Source organism: Macaca thibetana, chromosome 8 (genome assembly GCF_024542745.1).
Source record: "Macaca thibetana thibetana isolate TM-01 chromosome 8, ASM2454274v1, whole genome shotgun sequence".
NCBI lineage: Eukaryota > Metazoa > Chordata > Mammalia > Primates > Cercopithecidae > Macaca > Macaca thibetana.
Window position 1 is genome coordinate 87,635,902 of NC_065585.1, and position 25,344 is coordinate 87,661,245.

The following is a 25,344-nucleotide window of genomic DNA, read 5'->3' on the forward strand; positions in this document are numbered from 1 at the left end:
TTCTCTCCTCTTCACCTCTGACCTCCCATTACTCACTTCTCTCATGCTTTATGTCTCTGTTCTCCCTCTTCTGTGCCCTCTTCCCCATTTCCCCTGCCCCTGCTTGGCTCAGGCCATCAACACTTCTGGACTGATTTCTGCAATCACTTCTGAACTGGGCTTTCTGTCAAAAATGCCCTTTTATTCTCCCTGTCATCAAGCTCTTATCGACTAGTAAGTGTGCCATTTGAGGCTGTTAGCTCTATGAAGACAGGGTTTGTCCCTGCCCTGACTTTAGAGCTCCAGCTTGGATAAGTGTCTGTGACGAGGTAGGCAGTTCAGTGATCAGGGTAAGACTGTGACTCCGGAGTCAGTGTCTGGGCACGATGAAGAGTTCCTAGCTGTGGGACTATGGACAAGCTACTCGACATGCTTGTGCCTCTATTTCCACATCTGTAAAAAGGAATATACTAGGAGGTATTTCACATGCTTGTCTTGATAAATGTAAAGGGCTTAGATTAGTGCCTGGCATACTGTTGGCACTAAGTAAGTGCTAGTGTTTATACGAGGCATGCAATATGTATTTGCATGAATGAATGCGTAAGTCCTAGTTTAGCTTTTGCTTATCTTGCATTGTTTCCTATTGTTTTGGGTCAAGTAGTACCTGATAAATTCTAAGCACCTGGAATCAAGAGACCATGGACTTTTCATTCTTCACAGTACCTAGAAAACTGCTGAGCACAAAGCAGACATTCAGCAAATACTTACTGATTGGTTTAATATTCTAGAGAAGTAAGTACTCCTTCTAATAAAACCCTACGGTGTGCTGAGAGACCACTCTCCATGCGTCTCTTGCCCTGCACACATCTTGCAAGCAGAGGCCTTGACAGCTTTTGTCATAGACTCTTTTCAAGGATATTTGCATAGAGAACAGCCATGGAAAACAGAGATTAGTACCTTCCTCTGAAGCAGAGGGCAGGCTTGTTTACTGTACAGTGTAATAAAGACAATGTCTCCCTCTGGGGCAAAAGCTGGGTAAGCTTGCTTGCAGTCTGTTATAAAAGATTGAAAGGATATTTAAGCCTGAGGTTTTTCAGCTGTAATGCAAACCACTGCAATCTTACCATCCACATACACTGTTCCACCTCACACCCATGGAACACAGGGGCAAATGGAAACAACAGGAACATGAAGCTTAGGCTACTTGTTGTGCCTTGGTAATAAACTCCCTTGGCTCTGACCCAGGAGTCTCGTGTCTTCTGACAGCATCCACAAAACGGTGGCAGGCTCACTTGTTAGTTTGCAAATAGGATAAAATCTCAGACCCTTCACAGTTCTTGACATACTGTTGGAAAGAAAAGCACATTCATTCAATTGCTGGGTTCAGTATCATTCAGACATTCAGAATCTATTTAGAGGTATGGGGGACTAAATAAACAAGACCTCCAATTTTAAATTATCTAAACACTGAGTCCTAAAGTTTTAGTTTCTCATGCTGCCTCTCAGTATTATTGTTATGTTATTCTAACCTGCAGAACAGAACCAGTGAAAACATTAAATAAGTTGCTTTGAATTTTGCTCTGAGAACATACTTAGAATCCTTTTCTCCAGCTGCACAGTTGGGTTAATTTAGGTGGTTGTTCAGTTGCCACAGGGCAGGGTCTAGAGATGTTTTTTTTTAAAGGGGGTTGTGTTATTCTTAAAGCACAATGGGATTCGTCGCCAAGACGATGAAGGCTCCACAAACCCTGTGGTGTGATGAAGAGTTAAAGGAACTGGAGAAGTTAACTCAGGAGAAGTGTGGACGTTATCAAACATTTGAAGGCCTGTCAAAGGTAAGCACTATTAGATTTGTCTCCAGAGTGTGGGATTTGATACAAAGGTGGTAAGCACTAGAGAAACAATTTTCAGTTCAGTTTAAGGAAGAGTGTTTCAAATCATAATGGGTTGCTTCAAGGGACAGTGTTTTCCTCATCATGAGAAGGACTTAAATAGGGGCAGATGAGTTAATCAGGTGGTTATATAAATCTTAAGATTTACTAAGAGTTTAAGACAGCATTATGCAAAATGATTATGTTGGCTTAAGTTAATACCTGTAATATTTCTGACCATGTAACTGATATATTTCACTCTGTACCTTGCTAAATGAGAGACATTTTTTTGTTGTTTGAATTTGTTTAATTCACTGACAGATGGTTTATATTTTGTTGATAATGGTCACTACTTGTCTCTGTAACTATTTCTGGGTTTTACAACCATGCAGTTGAAAAATAGTGAGTCTACAAAAATCACTAATCCTAGACAATATTATTGACAATTTTCTGTGTGCCAGGCACTGTGGTAAGGACTTTATATGATATACCCCCTTTGATTCTACAGTAACTCTCTGAAGTCAGCCCTGTGTGACCTCCTTTTTACAGATGAGGAAACTGAGACACAGGGCAGCATGTAGTTTACCCAAAGTCACAGAGCTTAAGTACCAGAGGAGAGTGTGAATCTGGAGCAGTCCGATTTCTAAGCCAGTGCTCTTGTCAACTACACATTTAAAACAGAACCAGGCTGGGCACAGTGGCTCATGCCTGTAATCCCAGCACTTTGGGAGGCTGAGGTGGACAGATCACTTGAGGTCAGGAGTTCAAGACCAACCTGGCCAACATGATGAAACCCTATCTCTACTAAAAATACAAAAATTAGCGGGGTGTGTTGGTGCACACCTGTAGTCCCAGCTACTTAGGAGGCTGAGGCAGGAGGACCCCTTGAGCCTGGGAGGTGAAGGTTGTAGTGAGCCTACAGCACACCACTGCACTCCAGCCTGGGTGATGGGTGATGGCAGTGAAACCCTGTCAAAAAAAAACAAAAAAACAAAAAAACAGATATGGAAAAGGAAATCTCATGAGTTGTTGAGGAGATATGAAATGTGATAATTTTCCTAAGGTATCAGAGGAAGAGAGATTCAGGTATTCTCTCAGGATATCAAAATAACCCAAGGGCTACTTCTTCATTTCTGTCAATTTTGGTGTTACAGCTGAGTTTCTGGAGGTTATTTTAAAAGATAAAGTATTTCACAACACTGCCAGTATGGGAACATTTTTCTTTAAAGAAAACTTTGTATTTTTTTTCTGACACTTTTGAACTTGTTGTTCAAAGGGAAACAAGCAAGTTTAAAAAGCTAACGATTTATAAATACAGTTAAAAACCTGTACACTTTATGTCCAGGGAATGTCTTTTTCATAGTGAAGGTTTTCAGTCACATTATATGACTATGCTACAGTTATGTAACATTTTAGGATGGTGCAATGTTGGATGTGTTGCAGTTCTTTTTCAGGACTGAAAACTCTAAGGTCGATGCTGGTAGATTCCAAGGATAATACCATTATCCCTGCAGGCTCAGCAGTAGGATTATTAATGCTCGGGATGACTGCTCCTCTGACAAGTAGATGATGAAGGTTAGTTAAAAGTGGATTTTAAGAAATAACAGTGCATTTTTCCAATGTGAAAAAGTCACTAAATAAAGATGGCATAAAAGAGGCATGGCTTTCCATGAACCTAATAACATTTTCAAAACTTTGAAAAGCTATGAGGCCCAGATGGCTTATACTTGGTGTGGACAAACTGGGGCCAGAGGGTAAATGTTTTCAGCTTTGTAGGCCACATACAGTCTCTCTTGTAACTATTCAACTCTGTGGGGTAGAATGAAAGCAACCGTAAATAATATGGAAACAAACGAATTTGGTTGAGATCTGACAAAACTTATAGACAATGAAATTTGCATTTCATGTAATTTTCAGTGTTACAAAATAATATTCCTTTTTTTACTCTTTAAAAAAACCATTTAAACATATAAACCTTGTCTTTAGCTCACAGCCATACAAAAACAGTCAGAGGGCTGGACGTGACCCTTGGATGATCCTGGCTTAACCTGGATTTAGCCTGGCTATATCTTGTAGAATGAGCAGAATCCTTGAAAGCTGTCAAGAGAGGCCAGTGAGTCTGGTCTGGGCACATTTCCATTTCTTCTTTCTTCATCCCCTCTTCACTCCTGAATTTCCCAAAGATCACCTACTTCCAGTCAGGAGCATTTAATATACGCAGTATGCATCAGCTGCCTTCATGATTGTGACTACCAAATAGTGGGCACTGTTATCTGTGTTACAGGTATTACCTTGCCTTTAGTTCTGTCAGTCATCCTCATAGAAAGTGATTCAAGGATTGCTACTGAGTTTACCTCAAACAAAATTTAAGTTCAACTTGCAATGCTTTAATAGCAATAACACAATATCTGTCTCTCTGCTAGTTCACAGCTGCTGCTTACTAGTGATACAATGCTTCTCTGTGACAGAGCCTAGCCAGATAGATGCTTCATTACCTCTTCTCGGGAGAATGCATTTCCTAACCTTGCTTGTAGTTAGTGGTGGTGTGTAACTGGTTTTAGCTAATGGAATGTAAACAAAAGCAGTGTACGCCATTTGCAGGCCGGAGTCCAAAAACATCCAGACTGATTTTTCATGGGCTCTCCTTTCTCTCCCATCCACCCAGCTAAAAGCAAAAATGGCAGAGCTGTTAGAACCCTGCAATGGGTGGAGCCACAGAGTAGAGAGAGAGAGTCACTTAGCAGAGCTGCCCAACCCACAGTGGACATTGACTGGGGAAGAAATAAATGATGACTGTTTCCAGCTAGTAGGATTGTGGGGTTGTTTGTTGGAGTAGCTAATATTAATTATCCCGATTAACATATAATTGTTTTGCAATCCTACCTGCTATGTTTGAATGTCCCCTACAAAACTCATGTTGAAACTCAGTCTCCACCGTGCAGTATTAAGAGGTGAGAGGGTCATGAGGGTTCTGCCCTCGCGAATGGATTAAACCATTAAGGGATTAATGAATTAATAAATTACCACAGGAGGGGAACTTGCTGCTTTATAAGATGAGGAAGAGAGACCTGAGTTAGCATGTAAGCATGCTTACCCCCTTGCCATATGACACCCTGTGCTGCCTCAAGCCTCTGCAGAGAGTCCCCACCAGCAAGAGGGCTCTCTTCAGATGTGATCCCTCAATCTGAGACTTCTCAGCATCCATAACTGTAAGAAATAAATTTCTTTTCTGTATACATTCCCCAGTTCTAGGTATTCTACGTAACAGAAAATGGACTAATGTACTCCCCAAGGATTTTATTCAACTTCCTCTCCTTGCCTTTGGTGGAGCTTATTGGCAATCTCTTGTATTGCAACAACTGCAATCTTGTGACTCATAACAGGAGAATTTGATAAAAAGTTGACAAAACTGAGCAATCACATTCCTGGGTGTTTATCTCAGAGAACTGAAAATTTATATCCAGACAAAAACCTGTATAAGGTGTTCCCAAGTAGTTTTACTTGTAATAGCCAAAACCCAAAGACAACCAAAATGTCTTTCAATAAGTGAATTGCTAAACGAACTGTGGTATATGCATACCATTGAGTGCTACTCAGGAATAAAAAGAAATGAACTATTGACACATGCAACCACGTAGATCAATCTCAAGTTCATTATGCTGAAAGAAAAAGGAAAGCCAGTCTCAAGGTCATGCACTGTTATTCCATTTATATCAACATTCTCATTTATATTTAAATACAAAATTACAGCGATGGAAAACTCATCACTATAGTGATTGGTAGTTGCTAGAGGTTAGAGTTGGTGGGAGTGAGGGAAAGAAGTGGGTGTGACTTTATGGGTAGCGTGAGGGAGAGACCTTTGTAGTGATGGAAGAGTTCTTTATCTTGATTGTAGTGGTAACTATAGGAATACACATGTGTGATAAAATGACCTCAAAATATACATCCACATTATATCAAAATCAATTCTGTGGTTTTGGTATTGTACTATATGTAAGGAGTAACCATTGAGGTAAACTGGGCGAAGCACACAGGGACGTCTCCATATTCTTTGTGCAATTTCCTCTGAGTCTATAATTATTACAAAAGAACAACCATTCATTCATTAAGTCCTTACTCTATGTCATTTAGTCCTAACAACAGCATTATGAGGTGAGCATTTTTACCTGTTTTGCACTTGAGGAAACTAAGGATTTGAAAGGTGAAATAATAGCAAAGAGCAGGTGCTAGAAAGTGACAGAGCTTGGATTCAGGTGAGTTTATCTGCTTCCACAGATCCTGTTCTGCATACCTATCCACACCTCTACATTTTCTGTATTAAAAGATAGTTTTTGATACCATGTAGTAAATGGATTTTGACAAGAAAGCAAAAGAAAAACAGGAGAACTTGAAACCATTTTATGCCAGCAGGAGCTCTAGATGACACTTAATTGAGTAAAAATGGGAGGCTGATTGGCATCAGATCCAGAACATCTCCGCAGCCGAGCATTCCACAATCAAAACAGAACACATTTGCTCATCCAAATTTAAGAATAGTTGCTAATTAATTATGTCCCAGCTTTCTTCATCGAATGTATAAATTCTGAATTTCCTTTCCTAGCATGGAATTGATTTTATTTTTGCTTTACTTTTCTAGTTACATTTTATATCCAGAAGAGCACATGAATCATTTTTTTTTCATAAATTTCAACAGAAAGATTATGGGAATTCAAAACAATTTCACTTCAAAAAATTATTCAAAGAAATATATTTGAGAATATAAAACGGGCTATGGGGATTGTGTGGTTGTGGACATCTGAGGTGCGCTCGCCTCTGGCCCACTTGATTAGCTAGAATGAATCTGGGTTGTTTTGAAATTGCATCCCATACACAGCATTAGCTGCTTCACGCTGGGCCCCAGTGCTGCCATTTGGGGGAACCCTGTGGAGTTTGGGGAGAGCTAAGTGGACTCGTTTCCGAGAGCCCCACAGAGTGAGCGATGCTGATTTTGATCATTTGCAGAGTGTAGCTATGCTGCAAGTGACAAAAATGAACAGTTACAAGGCTGAGAGCAAAAATCTACAGTAACCAAGAAATGGTGGTTTATAATTTTAATGGAGAATAAATAAGGAGAACAACCTGCCCAGAATCCTTGCCTTCTTGATCTGAAATTCAAAGACCCTTTCTTGATTCTGTCCTTATTTTTTTAACCCCCACAACTAATTTGTTAGCAAGATCTATTATTTCTATCTCTAATTTTATACATATTTTTGAGATATTTATTTCTATTTTCATGATCCTGGTCCATAATGTCCAGTCCGGTCTATTAATTATTCTCCCTGCCATGACTCTTTGTCTACCTCCAATTTGTGCTACAACATTCAGCCAGAGTGGTTTTCTTAGAATGGAATTTAATGAAATAATTCTCCTATTAAATATCTCCTATTTAATGAAATAATTCTCCTATTGAATTTCATTTCATTTTAAATAAAATTCAAGCTTTTAACCAGGGCCTGGAAGGCCCTAAAACCTGCCTGCTGTCTCTCTTCAAACTCATTGCCTGCCAGGTTTTCCTCTTGCTCAACCTGTTCTTGGCACACTGAGCTTGCCATTTCTCAGTCATGCCAAACTGTTCCACCACTGGGCCTTTGCATGTGCTGTTCTCCCTGAGAACTGCTCCATGGGATCTTTACACAGAAAATTCCCTGGTTTTAATCAGCTCCCCTCAACTCAAATTTCTTCTTCTCACAGATGCTGTCCCTCAAATATGATAAGCATACTTAAAGTGGCTTTCTTTTCATTATCTCCATCTTGTGGTTCTTATTCAGCTTTCTTCTTAGCATTTATTACTTCCTGAAATTATACTCTGCTTTATTTGTTACGTATTTATTATACACAACTCTCAATAAAAAACAGGTTCTTAATGGACAGGGACACTGTCTGTTTTGTTTTCTGCTATATCTTCAGCACCTGGATTCTGGCTCTGTTGCCCAGGCTGGAGTGCAGTAGTGTGATCTTGGCTCACTGCAACCTCTACCTCCTGGGTTCAAGTAATTCTCATGCCTCAGCCTCTCGAGTAGCTGGGATTACAGGTGTGTGCCACCACACCTGGCTAATTTTTGGATTTTTAGTGGAGATAGGGTTTCACCATGGTGGCCAGGCTGGTCTCGAACTTCTGGCTTCAAGTGATCTGCCCACCTTGGCCTCCCAAAGTGCTGGGATTACAGGTGTGAGCCACTGCACCTGCCCTGAACCCCACTCTTCACTGCACACCTGGCTGATGTTGCAGTGTGGCCTTGTCCCCCTGCTCACGTGGAGTGGTCATCCTGAGTCCTTAGCTTTCATCCAAATGTTCAGTGCAGCTTTGCCCCAAGTTCATCCGCCACAGTGCTCTACCCTCCCAACTTGACTCAGCCCCTTCCCAGGGGAAACTCTCAGACAGCCTTTGTTAAAATTTAATTCGAGCCACAAAACCTAGTGTCAGAGCAGAACAAATAAATACTGCACAGGAAAACATGACCTTATCACCCATTGCATTCTATCAGATTTCCTTTTACTGTTTGAAAGTGAGCCTGTTGCTCTAGGCCTATGGAGATACAGCCTCCAGAGACTGTCAAATCTAATCGCAAAACCCATCTGAGGGAACTGTAGGTGAAAATACCCAGATCTGAATACCAGCCCCACCCTTCAAGCTTACCCTGCTCACCAGGCTTCTCAATTCGTTGCTTGAAATCAAGAATGTTGAGCTTTCCAAACCCAGGTTTCTGAAACTGAAATTTTCCATGGAAAGCCGGAAGGGTGCTCCTGGGAATATTAAGTACTGTGATGGATTAGGTAACAATGGGATTATCCATACACTTCAGACAGCCTTAGAGAATCATAATGATGAAAGACATTCAGGCAGCATGTTCTCTTTTTATTACATAAGAAGGCGTGGGAACATGTGAGAGACATATTTTGGTTCCTCTCCAGAGCTCTTTCCAGAGCTTGCCAGGTCCCACCAACTGACTTACATTTGTTAAAATATTTCAGATCTTGATAATAAAACAAAACTACAAAGTAGTTATTTCTACTGTAGGAACATTCTGCCAGTGATCTGTTCTGAAAGGATGAAAGTTGAAGCTATTGCAAAGAAAAAAAGGACAGAGAATGACTGTGGAATTGTTGTAAAAGAGGCAGTTTATGAAGTGCCATTGATTTCAGCTTATTTAAATAGACTTGGGCTTTAAACTTTGAAATGAAAATAACGTAACATGCTTGAGCCTACAATTAGGCAATTAAAAGTTATACAATATTGTTTGCTTATGAAGCTTAAATCCAATTGCTCTGATCTGGGGAATTTTTAGAAGTTATTGAGTATAAGCTCTTATTTCTAGATTTAGACAGGATTAGACCTATGGGTGTTGGTGATAAGTATCTACTCACAACAAATGAGGAACAGACCCTGGTCGCCTTTGCCATTTTCTTTACAATTCTAAAGGATTCTGACAATCTAGCTCCTTCTGGTATCAATGGAAAGTCAAAGGAAAATCACCATTCACTTTGCAATTTATATTTTTAAAGGTGATTTTCATTTCATGATGCAATACTTTTTTTCAGAGAATGAATTTAAATGGTTACCTTAAGGAGGGATTTGTCCATTATTTAGACAGTATTTTGAGATATAAAAATTTAGATGAAAAGATCTGGTCTTTAAAGTCTAAACTCTAATTATAATTTGAGAGACAAAAAAAATTTACCTGAAATTAGTAATAGCAGTCATTAGAGCAAACATCTACTGAGCACCCCATAAGAACCATTATAAGGTAGGTACAATACTCATTGCTATTTTACAGATAAAACCAAACGTCTTATTCCAGGTCAAAGGACCAGTAAGTGGAGAAGCAGGATTTGAACTTGGGTCTCCTGTGTTCCTCCTGCTGATGGGGACTGTAACAACTTTCCCCGTGTGCACTCACGTGGGAAGTAAGCCATGAGTGACTTAGAGGCATTTAGAGCCATGGTTTTCAGGTTTTATATTTTACAGACTAACATGATTTTTTTTTTAAAAAGTAGAGAGGAAACCAATATAGAGTTGCCAGGTATTTATTGTGCCAAGTAAAGATATTTATAAAAACTATGATCCATTCTTGCCATCTTCCCACTAAAAATAAGGACATTTTAACATCAAAATGTGTGAGGACATAATTTTAGTAAAAACCAAAAGGTTTATACAATCTGAAGAGAAACCAGAATGAAGAAGGACATAATTTTAGAATAAAAACCCTTCAAATTGAGGAAGTTTAATTTTATGAAAACCTTACTTGAGAAATATGAATTTTTACTTTTCTATTCTTTTTTTTTTTTTTTTTTTTTTTTTGAGATGGAGTTTCGCTCCTGTTGCCCAGGCTAGAGTACAATGGTGCAATCTCGGTTCATCGCAACCTCCGACTCCAGGGTTCAAGCAATTCTCCTGCCTCATCCTCCGAGTAGCTGGGATCACGGGCATGTGCCACCACGCCTGGCTAATTTTGTATTTTTAGTAGAGACGGGGTTTATCCATGTTGGTCAGGCTGGTCTTGAACTTCCAACCTCAAGTGATCTGCCCGTCTTGGCCTCCCAAAGTGCTGGAATTATAGGCATGAGCCACTACGTCCAGCCTATTTTTCTATTCTTTGATATGACTACAGATCAATGAAAATGTTGTCACAGATCAGCACTGATCTATTGACGGGCATTTGGAAAACATTAGCTCAAGGACAGTGGAGAAATTTCCTGATGAAAGATGTAAAACATCTGGACAAGACAAGGACAGAAACAATTCAGCAACCACATCCAGTTCAGTGTTTGCCCAATTCTTGTGTTTGGAGTCTCTCTAGCCCTGCAGAACCTCTTCGGATGATTCCTTGAAGCACTCATCTTTAGCCACTGGAAATGCTCTGGGAGGCAGAAAAACAAGAAATAAACCACCTTACTTGTATTCAGAGCTTTAACTGCACTAGATGCTCTAAGTCTTTCAAACCCAATTCATTTTACTCTCTATTTTTTAGTCTCTCACTTTTGCTCATTCTCTTGTCTGATGTTGTGCTTTAGAGTTCAAGGGCCACATCTCTCCATCTAGAATTTGGCATCCTTCCACCACTATTCAAATTTTCCTACAGTCTCAAATAATATAGATTGCTTTGGGCAATCCACCCCTCCCAGCTCAAACATTCCAGGAATCCTTATCTCAGGGCCGCATCCTCAGCAGGCAGCTCTCCACCTGTTTTACTTCTATTTCACTGGAGTGAACCAGATAATAACAAAAGCTTTTCTATATCCTGTACAAACACTGCAGAGACTGTGTAATCTATAGCTTATGATAAAACGATGTGTAGAGAACATCTGCTGTTTTTACCTGTAAAGCATTCCTTACTCCTCGTTTTGAAAGCAACACTCCAATTTTACTGAGAGGGATAACCCATACCATGTGAATATATTCTTGAAGAAACTGTCAATCAAGGTGGTGCAGACCTGCAAGCCACCCCTGCCACCTTTGCCGCCATGCCAAAGGGTTGGCATAAAATTACCCATACTAGGCAGATAAAACTCTCTTCCATGAATTTGTAACTTGAACATCTAACCTAGCAGCACAGGGCAGAACAATCATCCGAGGTGAATCATTCTGATCATGGCATTTTGAGTAAATTTTTAAATTTATGAAATGTAGTTTCCCAGAGCATCCTTGCTACCTATTTTTCCTGATTCAGTCTTCCTTTCTGTTCTCTGCTGCTTTACAGCATTTATAACTAACCTTCCTTCCCCCCTTGTTTGCTTAAGTTAATCGGACTCTATTTCTGATGCTTATAATAAAATACGCTAGCTGACACATTTTGTTTATTACTATTATTCATAATAAAAATTGCTAAAAATTGCTAAGGTATACTGCGATCTTACCATGTGAGTGCTGTGCTGTGTGTTTTGCATGCTTCTTGATCTCCACAGTGACCTCAGGGGATAGTTAGATTTATTGCCAATTTACCCTTGAGCACAGTGAGACTTAGTCTCACTAAGTAGTTTGCCGGAGATTATGCTATCAGGTAGAGGAGGCAGGGTTTGAACCTCAGGTCTGTTTGATCTCTCAAACTGCCTCTAGTCATGACAAGTACAGTATATATTGTTTTGATCCTGTGGGTTAAGCACAGATCTTCTCAAGGAAATATATAAAGCCTGCAATTGAAAACAACTCTTTTCTGATCTTTGTGTAGATAGCATTCTGAATATTTGAACTCTCCAAGTTTTGAGACCCACACTGAGAAAATATGTATGCAGAATTCCTTTTAAGCATTTTCATTTTTCTTTTTGCTAGATATGCCATATGTTAAATAAGGAGCGTATCTAGACATCTAATGCAGTGCTGCAATACTGGCATGTCAGCTAGAGGAAAGAATGGGAGGGAAGAGGTGCATGGTGAGCCCTGGCTGTTCAGTCAACAAGTGCTAATTGAGCACCTGTTCTTTGCTATGTGCTATGCTAGGCACTAGAAGTACGGAGCAGAAAAGACACAGCTCTTGCCGCCTGCTAAATGAGAACATTCTCCAAACACTTGTTAAAGATGGTAAGGCAGACTGTATTCAAGAGAGCTATGGTGATAGGGTTACCACCACAGGGTCTTGCAGTGGAGAGATTGGACAACTCCGACTCCAACAAGGATAAGTGGGAATTTATAACCAAGGGTGGGGTCAGTGGATGGAAAATTACTAGGGTAAACATCAAGGATAAGGAGTTCCTGCTTAAACTGACTTGATAGGACTGCTGGAGGCAGGCCATGACAATAAGATATTAAAGTGGTCAGATATCAAGGGTGGTAGATTTTTTCACTAATCTGATTTAGCAGGATTGTTGCTCAAGCTAGATTCTATGAGGACACAGGATTTCATTCCTAGTTCTCTATTTTTCTGTTCAGTAGGCTTTTATAACTTTATATTTTTAAAAGGTGATTCTAACCTTGCCCCATGTATTTTACTCTAGAGTAGCTCTAGTTCTGTCCAATAGAAATTAATGCAAGTTGCCGGGCGTGGTGGCTCACACCTGTAATCCCAGCACTTTGGGAGGCCGAGGCAGGTGGATCACAAGGTCAGGAGTTCAAGACCAGCCTGACCAACATGGTGAAACCCCATGTCTACTAAAAATACAAAAATTAGCTGGGAAAGGTGGCACGTGACTGTAATCCCAGCTACTCAGGAGGCTGAGGCAGGAGAATTGCTTGAACCCGGGAGACGGAGGTTGCAGTGAGCAGGGATCATGCCACTGCACTCTAGTCTAGGCGACAGACTGATACTCCGTCTAAAAAAAAAAAAAAAGAAAGGAAGAAATATAATGCAAGCAGCATGTATAATTCTAAATGTTCTAGTAGCCACGTAGTAAAAAGTGAAAACTGAAAGGTAAAATTAATTTTAATAACATATAGTATTTAACTCATTATAAAGTATTTTTATTTATCATGTAATCAAAATGAAAATTATTAATGACTATATTTTATGTTTTTTAAACAAAATCTTCTAAACCTAGTGTGTATTTTATACTTACAATATGTCTCAATTCAGATGCTAAATTTTCACCAAAATATTTTATTGGTACTTGGTTTTCATAAACTTTGGATTTGAAAAAGTAGATGTACATACCCAAATTGTTTGAAACGTAAGCTTTCCAATAACTGAAAGAGCATCAAAAATCATTATCCTTCACATTTGCATCCATATTCACAAAACTGGTTCATCATTTTTCAAAGAATGAATTTGATTTCGAAGCAAAAGCAGGCCAAGTTCAGGACTCAGAGGAGCCTGAGATTTTGGTCAAAGGAGAGAGTCTTTGTCAAGCCCAAAGAGGCTAAAAGATAAACAATCTAGAAAAATGTTTTAATTATGAGATAATTAAAATAATAAGTATTTCAAATTAATTACTAATTTTGATTTACATAGGTACCACTGTAACTTGTACTCCACATATAAAATATTCTAATAAATATATTACAATGTTACATCAGTGCATAAAAAATAAGCATTCAAACTGAATCAACCCTTCGACAATAACAAGAGATGATGCAGATGCTCGACACGCACTGTCTAGTGAAACAGGGTTTTCTTCTTGGTCACTTTGCAAGCTAGGGACCTCTGGCCAGTGCCACGCTGCCTGGGCACACTGCCCACTGCAGGAGATGGCCCACCCACTCAGCTGCCAGGGCCAAGTCTGTCTTGCACACCAGTCCCCAAGTTCTTGTCCTGCATCCAGAAGAAGGAGAATGTGTTGACAATCTAAGAGTGAGCAAGGCAGGTTTTTAAATTTAATTTAACTTAATTTTAAGTTCCAGATATATGTGCAGGATGTGTAGCTTTGTTACATAGGTAAACATGTACCATGCTGGTTTGTTGCACCTATCAACCCATTGCCTAGGTATTAAGCCCAAGGCAGGGGTTTTTATTGAGTGATGAAACAACTTTTGGCAAAGAGGGGACACGGGATTGGTCCCCCTACCTAAAGGCAGGAAAGTGCCCCCAAGTGTGACTGAGTCCTGGGCTTTTATGGGCTCAGAATGGGGGAGGGGCAGGTCATAGGTAGTATTTGAAAAGGCAATATTTGATTGGTTAAAAGGCATTATTCAGAAAAATTTAATCAGGAAAGGGTGGGCAGACAGGAACAGAAGTTCTCACTCTGGGTTGCGGGTTTCATCCAGGACCAGCAGTCTGGTCTTTCAGCCTTCAGGCTGTTTTTGTCTTGAAGGTGGGGTTTAACCGAGACCCACCCCTATCTGCTTAGGCATTTGGCTGCCTCCTGTTGCTATGAACAGAATAAAGGTGGTGTCTTACATGTTGCAGTGCTTGTAAAACTTTGCTTACTGAAACAACAAAGAAAAAATATTTTACATAGCCTTGGTTTTAAATTTTAATTGTAAAATAATTAAAATAAAATAAAATTAAAAATTTACCTCCTCAGATGCACTAACCACATTTCAAGTACCCAGTAACCATGAAAGGAATGCTTGCTACAGTGTCAATAATCAGTACTAAGAGGGAAGTTTATAAGTGCTTACATCAAAAAAGAAGAAAAACTTCAAAGAAATAACCTAATGATGCATCTTAAAGGACTAGAAAAGCAAGAGCGAACAAAACTCAAAATTAGTAGAAGAAAATAAATAACAAACATCAGAGAAGAAATAAAATTGAAATGAAAACAATACAAAAGATTGATGAAATAAACTGTTGATTTTTGGAAAACTTAAACAAAATGGAGAAACCTTTAGCCAGACTAAGAAAAAAAGAGGGAAGATCCAAAATAAATAAAATCAGAGATGAAAAAGGAGATATTACAACTGAGCAAAATTTTAAGTGCCAAGGAAAAGAAAAGCTTCTTTATGACTTAGCTAAGACAGGTATGATCATTTATGTTGAAATTGAAATCTTCTACAATACAAACCAAAAAAAAACTTTACATGTTTTTACAATATGAATCAATATGTACAAGCTTTTAATTGTAATTGACAGAATTGTGTATATTGGCTATAAGAACCACATGAAAAATTTAAGGAATGCTTTGTTTATAATAGTACATGTAGAGCTGCTTTTCAATGTCTGCAATATACCTTTGAATTTCATGTTAATAACACCAAGTTGGCATAAGAATTAGAAATTTTACTAAGCTTTGGCCGGGCGCAGTGGCTCACTCCTGTAATCCCAGCACTTTGGGAGGGCGAGGCAGGTGGATCACCTGAGATCAGGAGTTTGAGACCAGCCTGGTCAACATGGTGAAACTTCCTCTCTACTAAAAGTATAAAAATTAGCTGGGTATAATCCCAGCTACTCATGAGGCTGAGGCAGGAGAATCACTTGAACCTGGGAGGCAGAGGCTGCAGTGAGCCGAGATTGTGCCATTGCACTCCAGCTTGGGGGACAAGTGTGAGACTTCGTCTCAAAAAAAAAAAAAAAAAAAGAGAAGAAAATTTACTAAGCTTGGACAGCTATGCTTTTGCTTCAAAGTCAAATCCATTCTTTGAAAAATGATGAACCAGTTTTGTCAAAATGGATGCAAATACGAAAACATAATGATTTTTGGTGTGCATTCAATTATTGGAAAGGTTACATTTCAAACAATTTGGGTCCGTACATCCACTTTTTCAAGTCCAAAGTTTATGAATCCAAGCACCAATAAAATATTTTGATGAAAATTTAGCATCTGAATTGAGACACATTGTAAGTATAAAATACACACTGGATTTTGAAGATTTTGTTTTAAAAAACATAAAATATAGTTTTTTTTTTGTTTGTTTGTTTGTTTGTTTTTGAGACGGAGTCTCGCTCTGTCGCCCAGGCTGGAGTGCAGTGGCCGGATCTCAGCTCACTGCAAGCTCCGCCTCCCGGGTTTACGCCATTCTCCTGCCTCAGCCTCCCGAGTAGCTGGGACTACAGGCGCTGCCACCTCGCCCGGCTAAGTTTTTGTATTTTTTAGTAGAGACGGGGTTTCACCGTGTCAGCCAGGATGGTCTCGATCTCCTGACCTCGTGATCCGCCCGTCTCGGCCTCCCAAAGTGCTGGGATTACAGGCTTGAGCCACCGCGCCCGGCCAAAATATAGTTATTAATAATTTTCATTTTGATTACATAATGAATAAAAATACTTTAGCTATATTGGTTAGACAGTATATGTTACAAAGTTAACTTTACTTTTCAATTTTCACTTTTCACAATGTGGCTACTAGAACATTTAAAATTATATATGCTGCTTGCATGATATTTCTGTTGAACAGAGCTGGAGCTGCTCTAGAGTAAAATACATGGGGCAAGGTTAGAATCAACCTTTAAAAAATATGCAAAGCAATAAAAGCCTTCCAAATAGAAAAATAGAGAACTGAGATTGAAATCAAGACAGAAAGGTGTCAGAGGAGGAAAACATTTCAGAGAAAGAATTATCAAAATGTCAAATGCCATGGAGAGGTTGTAAGATGTAGTAGAGGAAAAAATATGTGTAAAACCCCAGTTGCCTTAGAAGGAAGACTTGAATTTGCCAAACAGAAATCTTTGTGGTTCTGCCAGGCTAGGCTTGCTAGGCTTAATTAAGTGGGCTTAGTTTAGTGTTTAGGAGTAAAACTTGGAGAGAACTGAATGACTTTGCCTAATAGAATGAGAATTTGGGATCCTATGTGTGGAGAGGGGACAAGGAGAAACTTAGGAATGAGGTAAAAGGGAGGGATCAGAGGAGAAGGAAGAAAGAGGAGCCAGTGATATGTCTTGAAGCTAAACAGCAGGTGGGATGAAGGAGTGAGGGGGAGGCTGAAGAGCTGCTGAAAAGTGGGATGACTAATGCCATGTTTGAAGTTGTTGAGTTTGCCTCAGCATAATTCATCTCCTCTCTATCTACCAAGCTATAGTAAATTCTGCTGCCCACACACAGACCTTTCTGAGTGTAGTTTGCATAAATAATGGAAAAGGATTAAACGGCAAATATGGATTGTTGTGGAGTAGGAAAATATGCACGGGCTGTAAAATAATCCACTGCAGAACCGGCAGAGTGGAGCTGCGGACCCAAGTTTGGGGTAACCATGGAAAGATTGGAGAGTGTATTATGCTCCCATATGTCCTGGGTGGTGGCATGTAGTTTAGATCTGATCTAAATCTCCGGGGTAAAAGTAATTCAAGTTAACATTTCAGTTACAAAGATAAAGTCTGAAGAACATTCTTTGGGTTCAGCAAAAAAAAGGGAATTGGGGACCTTGGAGAGTGGTGGATGGTCCTGATTCGGGAGGTGAGGACACAGACACAGTAAACTTGGAGTCCTCTCTTTGGAGTTTTGCTGTTAGTAGAAGGAAGGAGATTAAAGTGGCTAGAAGGGTTTTATTTTATTTAAGGATGGGAGGTTGGAGCACCTCTGCATGCTAAATAGAGCAGTAGAAAGTCTATTGTTTCTATAAAGTGGCTTCATATTGACAGTACATTTATAAGGCCTTCTAATAACAAAGCAGAGGTGGCAGTGATACAAATTAGAGCAACAGAAAGTGAATTTCAAAATCCCAGTGTGGTGCTGGTGCAAACAATGTTAATCAAGAAACTAAGAAGGGTTAGCTGTGGACTAGAATGTCATATAGCCTGGTTTGTACCAGGAACTGAAGGTCAGTGACACAGAGATGATTTTGAGTTGTAAGCCAGCACTGAGTCAACTGCTAGATCCAAGACAGTAATATTCCCCTTCCAATCAATGCTTAGCAGATCCTTATTAGCACCTCTTAGCCTTTGCACAGTGCCTTCCGAATACAGGTGATCCTTGAACTGTATGGATCTACTTATATGTGATTTTTTTCTATAGAAGTTATACCAAGTGTGCCTGCCTCCTCTGCCTTGCCTTCTACCTCTTCCATCTGTTCCACCTCTGCTACTCTGAGACAGCAAGACCAACCCTTCCTCTTCCTCCTCCTCAGTCTACTCAATGTGAAGACAATGAGGATGAAGACCTTTATGATGATTCATTTCCACTTAATGAATAGTAAATATATTTTCTCTTCCTTATGATTTTCTTAACAACATTTTCTCTTCTCCAGCTTATCTTATTGTAAGACTACAGTGTATAACACATGTACAAAATTTGTGATAATGGACTGTTTCTTACCCCTAAGGCTTCTGGTCAACAATAGGCTATTTGTGGTTAAGTTTTGAGGGAGTCAAGAGTTATATATGGAATTTTTTTTTTTTTTTTTTTTTTTTTTTTTTTTTTTTTTACTGTGCAGGGGTCAGTACACCAACCCCTGAGTCAACTGTGTTATTTTTACTATCTCATTTAGTAAAATACAAACTGGATAGATGGATAGATGGATGGTGTGATGGTTAATTTTAGGGGTCAGCTTGACTGAATAGAGGGATGCCTAGTTGGCTGGTAAAACATTGTTTCTGGGTGCGTCTGTGAGAGTGTTTCCAGAGAAGACTGATGTGTGAGTCAAGGGACTAGGAGAAGACCAGTCCTCAGTGCAGGCAGGCACCTTCCTATTTGTTGGAGGCTAGCACAAATGGGTAGAAGACGGAGGATTGTGCTCTCTCTGCTCTCTCTCTTCCTTCTGCAGAGGTGTGCTTCTTCTTTTCCTGCCTTTGGACATAAGACTCCAGGTTTTTCAGCTTTTGGACTCTGAGACTTGTACACACAGCCTCCTGGAGGCTCTTGGAGGTCTGGTCTCAGACTGGAGGCTGCACTATCAGATTTCTTGGTTCTGAGGCTTCAGACTCGAACTGAGCCATGCTAATGGCTTTTCTGTTTCTCCAGCTTACAGACCAGCCTATCATAGAACTTCTCTGCCTCTCTGATTGTGTGAGCCAATTTTTCCCTAATAAATCTTTTTTCATGTATCCTACTGGTTCTGTCTCTCTGGAGAAACCTGACTAATACAGATGGGTAATAGGGTAATGGATGGATGAAAACAGAAATAGTGGGGAAAAATAACAGTGACCTTCAGGTTTGTAGGAGCTCTGTCTTAGTCCATTTGTGTTGCTATAAAGGAAGACCTAAGGCTGAGTAGTTTATAAAGAAAAGAGGCTTATTTAGCTCACAGTTCTGCAGGTTATACAGAAAGCATGGCACTAGCATCTGCTTCTGGTGAGGGCTCAGGCTATTCTCAGTGGAACACTAATGGCAGAGGGTGAAGGGGAGCTGGCATGCAGAAATCACATGGCAAGAGAAGGCGCAAGAGAGAGGGGAGGGAGGTGCCAGGCTTTACCAACCAGTTCTTGTGGGAATTAGTAGAGCAAAAACTCACTCCTGTGATAATGGTACCAAGCCATTCATGAGAGATCCATCCCTGTGACCCAAACACCTCCCACTAGGTCCCATCTCCAACACTGGGGATAAAATTTTAACATGAAATTTGTAGGGAACAAATATCCAAACCATAGCTAGCTCCTACATGAATTATAACACAAGCTTCTATGTTTCCCAAAGGCAGAGTTAAGGAGGCTTTGTTAACCCACAGCATAGTTATGGATTAAAGAGGACACAAATCTTTATATATTAAAAATTATATACTACAGCAAATCATATAGCAAGATTTGTTTTGTTTTTATATGGAAGTCTTAAAAATGTGATAGAAATGGATATTTCTAAGATGTTTAAATTGTGGACCTAAAGAAACATATAGATTAGTCATCAGGGACTGGCAACTATTAGGTTCACACACTAGTACTTCCCCCCTCCACTCTCTTTTCACAAATACACATATCAAACATTACTTACATGTCAGAGCATGTTAGTAATTGTCCTTTGTGCATGACCAGAGAATCCCTAATGTAGTACCCCAGGGAGTCTCCACCAAACAATTAGTATAAGCATAAGAGTTGAAATCATACTGAGATTAGATGATTTTTCAAGTCATTTCCAGTACTACATTTTATAATAATTCTAGTTAATGAAAAGAATTGGCTCCACTCACCCTCACATCACCTGCATAATCCCCTGATTAGCTACATCACCAAAGAACTTTCACAAGTATCCTGTAATCTGATATAGCTATATGGATTCCAGGCATCAGTCATACCTATTTTAGATTACAATGTGCCTTCATCGTGAACTCTTATGCAATTTGATTTATTTAAATAGATGTTAATGATCACTTCCTGTGTGCTACATGATAGAGAAATAAAGATACGTAGAAGGTAGGCAGACCCATTGAACAGTAACTCAGGGCAAGTGTTCTAGTGGTTGTTAAAAAGTTACATAATTTCAGATAAACGGTATTCTTTCTTGGGAAGTTGTGAGCAGGCTTCACTGAGGAAGTACGGGCCAAAAGAACCTTGAAAATAAATAGAACTTTGTGAAACTAAAGAAGGGGCTTTATGGATAGTGGGAATACTAGGAACAAAAACCAGAGAAAAGGAACGTGAATGGCACGTTGGGGGAATGGTATTTAAGGCTGGAGCATGGGGCACGTTGTTGAGCTGGAGGCATTGATGACAGATAGAATTTTTAAGGACTTAGAATGAAGTTAAGTTTGAATATTATCTTACTTCTAATGGGAATCCACTTAGGGCTTCTGAGCATTGATTTGACAAGTTAACTTACAGTAGCAGTATTGAGGGTGAACTGCAGAAGGAAAAGAATAAGGGTCAAGAGATAAGACTATCACAAATGTCCAGGCAAGAGATAAGCAGGCACGGATTAGAAGATTGCAAGTTGAACTGAGAGTAAGTAACAGATTTTGGGTGGAAAGGAATCATAAATTAATTGCATGCTGAGATTGAGGGTAAGAAGGAAGAGTCAAGAAAGATTCTAGTCTATTCACTACCATAAAAGAAAACAAATCCTGCCTTTCTTCACTTTTTTCTTTATCTATTTTTAGAAATTATTTTTCCCTCTTTTCAGAACCAAATCAAGCAACCCCAGTGCAACTTGATTTTTCCAGTTTCAGCCCATCAGCTGACACCTGGACCCTTGCACATCCCAACCCTGATCTCTAGCAGCCTCCCACTTCTGATAAAGAGATGAGGAGGTAGACAAGTAAATGAATAATTCTGAGTCCCAACACTGAAGGTACAGAGTGCAGTTAGGATCACCAACTCCTAATTTTTGCCTTTGAATATTAGAATTATATTACCTTGCTATCAAGTTACCCAAACATTCACTGACAGACCAGTAAAAACCTGAATTCTTATTAAGAAGTAGGTGGGAAATCATATTAGGCCTATCAAAACTACTGGACCTACTCTTTGCAGGGTTCTGCAAAACTCAGTCTGTCAATTCAGAGATTTATAGGTGAGACCCAAAAGCCAACCCACTCCTGATTATCAATTACTTGCCATTGTCATAGACAAATGGGTTGAATTTAAGGACCTTCTGAAGGGTGTGGTCTATATGAGGGTCAGAAGGACACCACAGGTCATTCCTTTGGTTATCCGTTAGCCTGATGCGACTTCTTTATTAAAAAAAAAAAAAAGTAGAGGTGATATCTTCCAAGCCTAGACTCAAGAGGAAGTCTAATAGACTACCAAGCTATTACTGGGGATGAGGCTTGGGTGGGCCTTCCTGCCATTTAAAAGCATAGATTGCTATACAACTAAGACAGATAGTCTTCGTGGACCACAGTTTCCCCAGAACATTTCCTAGGATGGAATAAGTTTGATTTCTTGTTAAGGATTATGGGCTGTTGAAGATATTGTCAGTTTCTATTATAGGCAGAATTTTGGATAAAGATTTAGAATAAGTCTCTGATATTAATTATTTGTGTATCAATGAGCAAATAACAACTTTACTAAGCTGTAGTTTTCGTTTTGATAAACTGATAACTTTGGGTTATGTAAGATACAATGAATTTCTCTGAGTTTCTCTCCAAAAATGTATCCGGCTAACTTCCTTGTCTTTTGTTCTCAAACTCAACTTTCCTGTTCCTCCTTGCCCCCTAGTTACCGTAAAAGAGCCTACCCCTTTCCCATCAGCTCTAATCAATGACTCACATCTGTTCCCTTGGTTACCTGCACCCATTGTTCCCCTGAAACTGCACGTCTCACATGCTGCACCTCTGTACCTCAAGTCCCCCTCCCCTTCTATATTTAGAAAAATATGTACAAGTAGCCAATCAGGTCAGCTCAGATTGTACGGTCTGACCCCAGCCCATGAGGGAAGGACACAGAGGTAGGGATTGTGTTAAGGATTTAAAAATCCCTAATCTCCTTCGTTCCCTGTGCTCTTGTGGTCTTGAGTGACACAAGTGGCACCCTTCTGCAGAAGTAAATTGCCTTGCTGAGAGAATTAAACTTTTGCCTGGGTACTGGTTTTACTTCATGGCACTGAGCATTTATTCCTGAAGTATTTTATATCCAACAGGCTATATGATTTATCTCAGTTCACTTCTGATCACTTTTATAATTGTTCTCACCCCAGTTTGTGTTCATTGTGTTGCCTGTTGTGGCCTCTCCAAGGCCTTTGCTGGGCTTCTCTTGCTACTCTTTCTCATTCCCTTAGTAAAGTGAATGAATGTGATCATCTTGAGGACTAAGTTCTGTTTTTTTTTTTTTTTTTGTTTTTCTATCTTGCCCAAATTCCCATCTAAGGGGTCTGGGGAGTCTTGCCCTACAAACCATAAATTCTCATCAAGGAGGTTTTATTTAACCCTATATGTCATGACTTACTCTCCAATCTGACCGTGGTATAACATTATGTGACAAAGAAGAAAGTCAAAATATTTTACCCCAAAACATGTTTCTTTGCCATGTTTTGAAATGGCCCTGCACAGCTGTCCTTTGTGGGGGAAAATTTGCAGCTGTAAAGAATCCCTATTAACATAGCTAGACCTTTTTCTTCTAGGCCCACTCAGTCCTCAAGAGATTAACTAAGAGTCTACCATCTTTTAAAGGTCTGAATAGGAAACAATTTGTCAACTATTGTCTCTAAGGGCAGTCACTGTTAAGACTTCAAAAGAACCCTGGTCTCCATAATCTTTCATCTTAACCTGAACATTTCCTTTCTGTGGATCCCAGGTCTTTAGACAAACTCAACCAGTTGTCAACCAGAAAATGTTAAATTTACCTATAGCCTGGAAATCCACTCCACCCCACCCCCACTTTGAATTGTCCTGCCTTTCTGGACCAAACCAATGTATTTCTTTCTTTCTTTGTTTTTTTATTTTTGAGACGGGGTCTCACTCAGTCACCCAGGCTGGAATGCAGTGGCATGATCTTGGCTCACTGCAACCTCCACGTCCTGTGTTCAAGCAGTTCTGCCTCAGCCTCCTGAGTAGCTGGAATTATAGGCATGCACCACCACATCTGGCTAATTTTTGTAGTTTTAGTAGAGATGGGGTTTCACCAATTTGGCCACGCTTGTCTCAAACTCCTGACCTCAAGTGATCCACCTGCCTTGGCCTCCCAAAGTGCTGGAATTACAGACATAAGCCACTGCGCCTGACTCCAATGTATTTCTTAAATGTATTTGATTGATGTCTCATGCCTCCCTAAAATGGATAAAACCAAGCTTTACCCCCTACCACCTTGGGCACATGTGCTCAGGACCTCCTGAAGGCTGTGTTTAGGGTCATGGTCACTCATATTTGACTTAGAATAGATCTCTTCAAATATTTTACAGAGTTTGACTTTTTTCGTCAACAGTCCACTGGCAAATTATGTCAGGGCTGCCTCCTTGCAGGTCTGTCTTGGAAAAACAAAAGTCAAAATTGCAGCAAAGTACAGACTAAACTTCTTCAACCATGGCAGAATAAATGGTATTGGGCTTGCCTGTCTTCATAAACAATTTGAAAATTTGACAAAATACATGAAACAACAGTGTTCAGACATTGGACAACATGCAACACAGGACTGTCATGCGCGTCCGTGTGAAGAGACCACCAAACAGGCTTTGTGTGAGCAATAAAGCTTTTTAATCACCTGGGCGCAGGCGGGCTGAGTCTGAAAAGAGAGTCAGCAAAGGGAGATAAGGGTGAGGTCGTTTTATAGGATTTGGGTAGGCAAAGGAAAATTACAGTCAAAGGAGGGTTGTTCTCTGGCAGGCAGGAGTGGGGGTTACAAGGTGCTCAGTGTGGGGGAGCTTTTTGAGCCAGGATGAGGCAGGAAAAGGAATTTCACAAGGTAATGTCATCGCTTAAGGCAAGGACCGGCCATTTTCACTTCTTTTGTGGTGGAATGTCATCAGTTAAGGCGGGGCAGGGTATTTGCACTTCTTTTGTGATTCTTCAGTTACTTCAGGCACATATACAGGGTGTATATGTGTAAGTCACAGGGGATGCGATGGCTTGACTTGGGCTCAGAGGCCTGACAAGGACTATGATGCCTGAGGGAATGAAATGAAGTGAGTCATTTATTACCTTGGCTTTCTGCCTAGGGACACTTTCTAGAAAGTAGTGTAGGAAGGGAGAATTCGGGGAGGGCGTGGAGTTTTAAGTGTGTTGAGAAGATAGAGATTAGAGTCCCAGGCTTCTGAGGACATTAAAATTTGCAGGACAGAGGGAAAGAAACAAAGAAATCTTCATGGCATCTCTTGATTCTGTTGTTGAATTCTAGGCTATGCATACATAGACAAAGTCCACAAAGTTAGACAAAAACAGCTCACTAAGGACTGGTAGACCTTAAAACTACAGCCATCTAGAATGAAGAGACTTAAATATCCAAGGCATTCAACAGAGAGTCTGAAAGGGTTAGGTTTTGTGGTAGAGCTTAAATAGCTCTAGATTAAAGACTCTACCAGACTACCCCTGAAAATCTTCAAAACAAGCTTCCAAAGGATTAAGTTGATGCAAAAGTTACCTGCCAGGTCAAACAAAGTCAATACTGTTAAAATAACAAATACCTGAATTCAAACACTCAATAATGTAATACTAACAACACCTAGCACCCAATGAAAAGTACTAGGCATGTGAAGAAGGAAAATGTGACCAGGAGAGAAATGAATCAAGAGAAAGAGACCTCAAAATGACAGAAATAATGGAATGATCAGACAAGAACTTTAAATAGTTATTAAGAATATGCTTAAGAATTTAAATAAATCAACACAATGAAGAGAAACGGAAGATAAACAAATAAATGGAA

The 25,344-nt window shown here is 39.7% G+C and overlaps 1 protein-coding gene across 2 annotated transcripts in view; it reads left to right on the plus strand.

Moving 5' to 3' along the window:
- The window catches only part of PENK (proenkephalin), a 1,067,564-nt gene that overhangs the window by 439,721 nt on the left and 602,499 nt on the right, over nucleotides 1-25,344 (plus strand). Inside the window, exon 1 of one of the 2 annotated variants that reach the window (XM_050802368.1) lies at nucleotides 14,383-14,386. The exons of the other annotated variant lie outside the window; for it this stretch is intronic. The gene's annotated coding sequence lies outside the window, so the exon portion shown is untranslated. Of the gene's footprint in view, nucleotides 1-14,382; nucleotides 14,387-25,344 lie in introns of those variants that run through there. 2 annotated transcript variants of the gene reach the window in all.